Raw genomic sequence first — 9294 nt, 5'->3', positions numbered from 1 at the left:
TATCTCAGAAACTACTAATCTGCTGAGACTTTCACACACAACCGTCTCTAGAGGTTAGAGAGACCCGTGCGAAAAATAAAAATCATTCAGTGAGCAGCAGCTCTGTGTGCAAAAATGCCTTGTTAATGAGAGAGGATTAAGAAGAATAGTTCAATTGGACAGGAAGGTGACAGTAACTCAAATTACAACAGTGGTGTACAGACGAGCATCTCTGAATGCACAACTTGTCGAATCTTGAAGTGGATATGCTACAGCAGCAGAAGGCAAGGACATACATTCAGTGGGCACTTTATTAGGTAAAATGGCCGCTGAGCATATGTGTTCCCTATTCAGCATCAATAATGTTTCACTGTTTTTCCCTGTCCTTCTTTGTGAACACATTTGCCTCAGAGTGGAAAACTCTTATTCCTGTCCATGTTTAAGACAGTACCTCATTATATACACTACAGAGTAATCATTTCTGGTAACATACAACTGCCAAACTTAATTTTTAACACTCTTCATATTCCAACATTATACTGGTCTACTTTTCTCATTTTCGTAACTTATTTCCATCTCTCTTTTTGCTGTTTGCTTTCCTTCATATGATTGGTCTCCCCTTAATACTGATGTTCTCTGGCTTTACTCCCCTTTTGAAAATATGTATCTTTTTCCGCAACTTTGTTTAATCTCCTCACAAGAGTCCTGGTCCTCACCCTATTCAAGCGGACTCAGCCAAATTGGAAAGGTCTCCCATCTTTCAGAACTGGTCCCAAGGGCCTTTCAAGCATCAGAAGGGACAGGCAAGAGTGCATGGGAAATGTCAAAACAAAATAACTGCTCAAACAATAATAAATCAGTTTACATTTGTAGGAATTGAAGTCAATTTGGAATGTTATTTTGCATTGGATTTTATTACTGCATTTTGATCAGCGGGATGATTTGTTCTTTAGTGAACGAGGAAGATTGGGGACATAGGCAAAAGAGGAATTGGGATTTTGGATCCTGGAATCACAGTCAAATGGAACAATCTGCCTGAGGTACCATCTCGCTTTTTCTTTCTCTTGTTCCTCCTCTTCCTCCTCTCACTTCTAGTAGTTGCTTTCTGGACTCCTTACTTGAGGAAGGATATACAAGATGTGATTGATAAGTTCGTGGCCTAAGGTAGAAGGAGTCAATTTTAGAAAACCTAGCACATTTATTTTTCAACACAGTCCCCTCCTACATTTACACACTTAGTCCAGCGGTCATGGAGCATATGGATCTTGGACCTCCAGAAAGTGTCCACAGCAGGGGTGATTGATAAGTTCATGGCCTAAGGTAGAGGGAGATGAGTTATACAGCTCTCGTTACATGCACATGCAGGTCAACTCTTTGAGTGATTATGCAGAAAGTTTGAAGGTAATAACATCTCCTTCTACCTTAGGCCATGAACTTATCAATCACCCCATGTTTTCTGGACATAAGCAGAGCATTATTATTGCATTGGTTGATTGGCATGATGGCAACCATTTTCACACAGCTGATAAAATGTTTTAGCTACTCCTAATTCCAAATACAGTATGTTACAGCCTAATGGACTCCATAAGTTGAGATAGAAAATGGTGCCTTCCCTTGATGACAGTAACTGTGAAAAAGAGCAATGGCAATGAAGACTAAGGCATAATAAGAACATAAGAAATAGGAGCAGGAGTAGACCATCTGGCCCGTCGAGCCTGTTCCACCATTTAGTAAGATCATGGTTGATCTGGCCATAAAATCATCTCCACCAACCTCCCTTTTCCCCATAGCCCTTAATTCCCTTATTGTGCAAAATTTTATTCAACCTTGTCTTAACTATATTTACTGTGGTAGCCTCCACTGCTTCATTGGGCAGAAAATTCCACAGATTTACCACCCTCTGGGAAAAGCAGTTCCTCCTCATCTCCATCTTAAATCTACTCCCCAAATCTTGAGCCTATGTCCCATTGTTTTAGTCTCACCTATCAGTGGAGCAACTTTCCTGACTCTATCTTACCTATCCCTTTCATAATTTTGTATGTTTCTATAAGATCACCTCTCATTCTTCTGAATTCCAGCGAGTACAGTCCCAGGGGACTCAACCTCTCCTCATAGTCTAGCCCCCTCATCTCTAAATTCAACGTGGTGAACCTCCTCTGCACCGCCTCCAAAGCCAATACGAGGGGGGGATGAATAACTCATCTCCTTCTACCTTAGGCCACAAACTTATCAATCACCCCTGCTGTGGAGCACTTCTGGAGGTCCAAGATGCCGACTTTTACAAGGAAAGGATCTATATGCTCCACAACCGCTGGACTAAGTGTGTAAATGTAGGAGGGGACTATGTTGAAAAATAAATGTGCTAGGTTTTCTAAAATTGACTCCTTCTACCTTAGGCCACAAACTTATCAATCACCCCTTGTACAAGTACCTCAGGACTTGCACCTCCAAGTTCAAGAACAATTACTACTTTCAACCATCAGACTCTTGAACAAAAGGGGATAACTACATTCATTAAAGGACCCTTCTATCTTGTTATTTTGTGCTTGTTATTTATTTATTATCTGCATTTGTGCTGTTTGTTTACAGTTTACAGTTCCTAATGTTTACAGTTACTGCTCTATAGATTTGCTAAGTATATCTGCAATAAAAGAATCTCAGGGTTGTATGTGGTGACATGTATGTACTCTGATAATAAATTTTACTTTGAACTTTGAACTTTATATGGAATGATTATCAGACAGAAGTTTTATTACCTGAAAGTGGATACCACATAGCCCAATTTCTGAACTTAATAATTCTGTCCACTTAGAAAAGGCATTGGCTTATAAAATTACTGCTTAGATTTTCCCATATTATCATATATAGTAATCATGAGGCTTTACAACTGCAGGACCTGTGGAACAATCCAGCAAGTGTTTTCAGTATAAAGCTCTCAAAATAGTAAAAAATGGAAAGCGTGGGATATGATTTTATTTACCATTGTGATAGCAGTATTTAATGATTTATGCAGCCAATCATTTAGGATTTTTATAACAACATGTGGTCACTGAGATGCACAGCGAATGGTAAATATGTTAGATACAGCTTTTTTTGAGAAGGTAATAACCTAGTGGTGTCCTGTCATTGATGGTGCCCTGTCTGTTGCACAGGCAAGGGTGTTGGTTGGCAGAATTGCTCAATAACCCAAAATATGGACTTGCCCTTCACACCTCTCTCTAGTCCCCTTGCAAACAACAACTCTTGAACCATGCTTTCATCTTTTATGAAACAAACATAACCAAAATGTAAATGTTTATTGCCTGGTGAAGTTGATCCTCAAACTGTATTCGGTTGTCCTAAGTATGTTGCAAAATGTGTCTTTGATATTCTCAGACATTTCATCTATTCATTTTTGAACAGAGTTCATTGAGTGGAATCACTTTAATTATTTGGTCTGGTGTCTTATGCAAAATCGTACTCAGAATCTTTCTTACCGCTGGCAGAATCAGTTCCTCTCCAATTGTATGGCGACTTCCAGGTTTAGCAATAAACAATGAAATATAGTATAGAGCATGCAAACCATCACTGTTTTGTTGTGAATATGTTTTGAAGTGTTTTTCCGTTTCTGAATATTTTCATGAAGTGTCTGAAAATAAGCCAAGTTTCTTGTTTGCTTTATCAGAATATATTCTCTTCAAATGTTCAAAAAGCCTGGATGGTTTCATTGCTTCATTTGGAAAAACATTTTCACACAACAGACACATTGGCTGCTGTTGGTTGCTTGGTGCTGGTATAAATCCAAATTTCAGATACTCCACACTATATTGTCCACATTTCATTTTCATTTGGTTTAATTCTACCTTTTTCCTTATGGGTTAATGACCATGGTCAATTGCCTATTGTTTAAGTCCAACCTTAAGCACCGTGATTAATAAAGCGAAAAATTATAATGTCATAACAGCTCAGGCAAAGCCTAACTCTCTGCCTGAAGGTACTTAAAGGTGGAGGGGGGCAGAAATATCTTGGTTAAACTGTGGGAAGGAGAAATGCAGTGAAGACCATTCAAAAGGAAAAATTCTGAACTTTATCCCATTGAACAACATAACACTAAGTCACAGGAAGTGTGTCACTTTGTGATTAGGGTATGGGAATCGTAATAGCTAACACTGTACTACAGTGGTGGATGGAACGAATGCCGGGCCTGGAAGTAACCAGCTAGTCCAGATTTCTCATGATGTGCCATATACAGAAGTATCACCTTGCTTTTCAACAACTAGAATGTGCCTCAAGTAAAGTCTGAGAGAATGGTGGGTCAGCAAGAGCCGAAGTGATTACGTGATCATTGTAGTCAATTATGAGGCACTGAAGATCAAATGCTTACAATAAATAATTCATTTTTTAAAATAAGCCTGTAATCCTCAGCTGCCCCCCTTGCTACCAAGCACCATGTCGCCCCCGTTATCTTTATCGTCCCCTTAGAAGCTCACACTATCCACTTTGGGAACCATTGTTTTAGATGAAGTAGCCAGTTCTTGCTTTCACTGGAGAAGTTAAACATGCAAATTTCAGTGTTGAATCTTAAGGGCTACACAGAGCAGGAGATACTATTCTTCAAGATCATGTTGAGTTTCACTGAAGCAGTAGAATAGGCCAAGGATGGAGAGTCAATATAGGTGTGGGAGGGAGAATTGCAGTGACAGGTGTTCGTGACGCTGCTCTGCCCTCCACAAATGCTGTCTTGGCTGCTGGGGCTTTACAGCATTATCATTTCTCATTTCCAGCAACTGTTTTTTTCCTCTCTTTTCTGTCATTCGTCTCCTACTTACATCACTTTCAGAACACTCATCTGAGAAGGTTTTATCATCTCCTCACAGCCCGACACATCACCATTTGAAACTTTCAGTCTCATGGTCTCCAACCCGCTCATAGGTATTTCCATTATTCTCTGCAACTTAAAATTAGCTTTCTAATCTTTCCTAATTTTTATATTTAATCAAATGAAATATTTTTCTGTTTCTCCCTCTATAGATACTGCCTGTCCTTCAATGTATTTATATCATAGTTCAAGCACCTCCAATTTTTTTTTTTTTTGCTTTTCATTTCTTGTTGTATTATCTAACTTCACAAAATCATCTCATCCTATTTTGAAAGCCATCAGTGAATCCGGTTCTACCGCTATTTCGTGCAGTCAGTTCCAGTTTATGACTATATAGTCTGTAAATAAATATATCCTTGCATCACCTTCAGAGCCTTTTCCATTCATCTTAAATTCATGACCTCTGGTAATCCTTACAAATTGTCTAAATCATACACGGTTTCAATCACCTACCAACCTTTCTTTTTGTAAGTAGATCAACACTAGTTTATCCAGTTATTTGCATTATCTTTTGAAGTAGCTCACTCTTGGAGATGTTTGATTAAATCAGTTTTTTTCAAGGCTATCACATCCTTCCTAAAATCCAGTGCCTACAACTGGTCACATTACTTTTGTTTTCAGTCTTTGATCCAAATGGCTAATGTTATGTTTGCTGATGGGAAATCTTTAATTACTTTTGCAGTCGAGAAGATAGACCAACTGGAAAAGCAACAGAAGTCTGACTCATTGGCATGCATCCCTAAAAACTTTATAGATGGAACCCATGTGGCAAACGGGGGCTCATACATCACACAGATACGTATGTAAACAGGAAAGAAATATCACTCAATAAATGTGAATATGGTTTATGGTCGCACAACTGTGATCTCTCATATAAATACCCATTATCCAGGAGCACTTATAATCCTTTTATTATGTAAATATTTAGTAAGTCTGCATTATTTGAAGGTCTCAAGAGAATAAACAGATGGTTGTTTGGCTATCAGGGCCAGCAAATGTAGCCTTGACTTTATTGGAAAACAACAGCACACTGAAAATGTAACAAGGCCCATGTCATAGCCCTTATTGCTGTTAATCATATCATAAGAATCTAGTAAAGTCGGAGCCAAAAGTGTCACCATCAGCATGCAGACTGCACCAATTTATTACTAGGAAGGAAAGAAGTTTACTGAGCTGTTGGCCAACAGCAATAAAGGTTACGAGTAATACGGATAAAAATTATCATTAGTGCTTCTTCTTCTGATTCTTCCTGGGATGATTTACTTCCACTCCAGTTTTGTGGCAAATGAGGATAATGTGGGAAACACGAACTCTTCCAAAGAAGGGACAGTTGGTCAGGTGATTTATTCCACCTGCCATCTACACGGGTCCTCTGTGTGCTGCCGGTGCACGGACTCAAGGTTCTCAGGGTCATCGTGAAGGCTGTTCATCCACTTGGAGCTGTTGTGAGCAGAGATCCCTGTTATGTTTTGTAACTCCAAAACATAAAACTAATCAAAATCAAAAACATCATGGAGCTGGGAATATTGTGTCTAACTTTGTTTTTATTTTAAGCAAGGTGCACATATTACATGGTGGTGTGATGGCATACTTTGTACATACAGTATAACCCGTAATTAATTGCTTAAATAATAAGGAACACGTAATCAAACAATACTCCTCCCTGCTTAGCTATAAACTCTAACTCAAAATGGAATGCATCTCAACGATTATACACAGTATAATACAGCTGCTATACAGACATCCACAGCATAGTAAATTTTAAATTGTCCCATTCAGGACTAAAGATTTAATTACTGTGGAGGATTTTTTATTCTAGTGGGATAATATTTTTCCTGACAAAGGGGGCCACTCTGCTTGGCAGGTGAGACTTGTGGCTGTGAAACAATCTCTGGTTCTGGGGCCTTCTGCATGGTGGTTGTAGGAGCTGACCCTGGGACTGCAGGGAGTGATTCTGACAGCTCCGGGAGCCTTTCTTCCGGATCTGTTGCCATCCCGAACAGTGCGTGGCAAGTTTCACTAGACAATGCGTGAGTACAATGTATGACCGTAACTGTGACACATCCTTGGGAATCCACCACTGCTTGTATCCTCTCAGCGCATTTGTGAAATCCGTCTGTGTCAATAGTGTGACCACACTAAGTGAAGCCTGGTTTAAGGAATTCATACTTGTCGCATTTGTTCTCTGAGCCCATAATCTTCTAATATTTTAACACTGTCCTGAAATTTTGGAGACATTTCTTGTCAACTTTACAGGTAGCGATGATGTCACCCAGGTAACACAGAGAGATGGCCAGCCTCGCAGCATCTTGTCCATAGCTTTCTTCCAGAGTGGAGGTGCAGTTGCTACCTCAAAAGTAAGCCTATTATATCAATAAAGCCTTTTGTGAAACTTTGGTGGGAAACTTTGCCACATGGTGTGAGCAGAATCATCTGCAGCTTAATGTGAAAAAGACTAAGGAGCTGGTGGTGGACCTGAGGAGGTCTAAGGCACCAGTGACCCCTGTTTCCATCCAAGGGGTCAGTGTGGACATGGTGGAGGATTACAAATACCTGGGAATACAAATTGACAATAAACTGGACTGGTCAAAGAACACTGAGGCTGTCTACAAGAAGGGTCAGAGCCGTCTCTACTTCCTGAGGAGACTGAGGTCCTTTAACATCTGCCGGACAATGCTGAAGATGTTCTACAAGTCAGTGGTGGCCAGTGCTATCATGTTTGCTGTTGTGTGCTGGGGCAGCAGGCTGAGGGTAGCAGACACCAACAGAATCAACAAACTCATTCGTAAGGCCAGTGATGTTGTGGGGGTGGAACTGGACTCTCTGACGGTGGTGTCTGAAAAGAGGATGCTGTCCAAGTTGCATGCCATCTTGGACAATGTCTCCCATCCACTCCATAATGTACTGGTTAGGCACAGGAGTACATTCAGCCAGAGACTCATTCCACCGAGATGCAACACTGAGCGTCATAGGAAGTCATTCCTGCCTGTGGCCATCAAACTTTACAACTCCTCCCTCTGAGTGTCAGAACCCTGAGCCAATAGGCTGGTCCTGGACTTATTTCCACTTGGCATTATTTACTTATTATTATTTAATTATTTATGTCTTTATATTGCTATATTTCTACACTATTCTTAGTTGGTGCAACTGTAACAAAACCCAATTTCCCTTGGGATCAATAAAGTATGTCTGTCTGTCTGTCTGTGTGTGAGTGTTTACAGTGAGAAGAACTTTGGACTCTACTTCCTCATCCAGAAATGTTTGCAAACCTATCCTCCATCCTGGGCACCGGGTATTGATCTACTTCCAGCACTGGCTTGATGGTGATCTTAAAATCACCACAGATCATGACATACCCATTCTTTTTGGCTGCTGGGACCCCTTGCATTGCCCATGGGTTTCACTTAACCTTTGAAAAAATTCCTTCACCCTCCATACAATCTAGCACATTGGTTATTTTATTACTGATGGTATGAAAAACTGGATGGGCTTTGTCAAACTTGAGTGTAGCATTTTCATTTAACACTGTTTTACCCTTGGTATGTTTGTGTTTTCCACCCAGTACCTTTCTTAATTTTATTTCGGTTGACTCTATCGCAGGGGATGTGACATGCAAATGATGGATAGATCTCCAAGCAAGTGGTTGTCTCAGCCATTCACAATCCTACAATGCAGGCCCTCCTGTTTTTATCTCATACAAGCCCAATGTGGCTTGGTGGTTCTTGTACTTCACTGTCATTCCCACAGAAGTTAGCTTTTCTCCAGTATAACTTCTTATTTGAATATCTGAAAGCTTCAGTTCAATATCTTTGAAATGCTGTTCAAACTCATTTTGTGGAATGACTGAAACAGCTGACCCAGTGTCCAATTCCAATTTAATTAATTTATGTTTCACTTCTGGTGTAAGCCACATTGCTTGTCTCTTGTTAGTTTTCACAAAATAAAATCTAAAGGCTATTCAGTCCTGTGTCGCTCTCATCATTGCCAGTTTAGTGCTCTTTTTGAAAGTGCAACTTGATTTTGTATCTTTACTTCTTCCCCGTGCAGTTCAATTATTTTTGTCTGACATGCTCTTTGTATGTGTCCTAATTTTTTGCATTTTCTGCAAGTTTTGGCTTTAAATCTGCATTGGTCTGGTGTATGTGAGTCCCTGTCACGATGGTAATACAATTTATTTGTCCAAGCAAACCTCTGTCTAGATGTTGCAATTTTGTTCCTCCTCACTTCATTCCTGACTGCAGCTCAATTCCGTGTATGTTGAGTCTCTGCTGTTTCCAATGTTACAGCTACAGTATTTCAACTGCTCTTTTAAATGTAAGTTGTGATTCAGTTAGGAGCCATTTTTGAATGCGCTCTTGCAAGATTCCACAAACTAAACAATCTGTCAGTGCATCTTTAAAAACATCACTGAAATGACAATACTCAGACAATCTCTTCAATTCAGGCACATACACTGA

The sequence above is a fragment of the Hemitrygon akajei genome, chromosome 6 (genome assembly GCF_048418815.1).
Source record: "Hemitrygon akajei chromosome 6, sHemAka1.3, whole genome shotgun sequence".
NCBI classification, from domain to species: domain Eukaryota; kingdom Metazoa; phylum Chordata; class Chondrichthyes; order Myliobatiformes; family Dasyatidae; genus Hemitrygon; species Hemitrygon akajei.
This window is presented reverse-complemented; position numbering follows the sequence as displayed.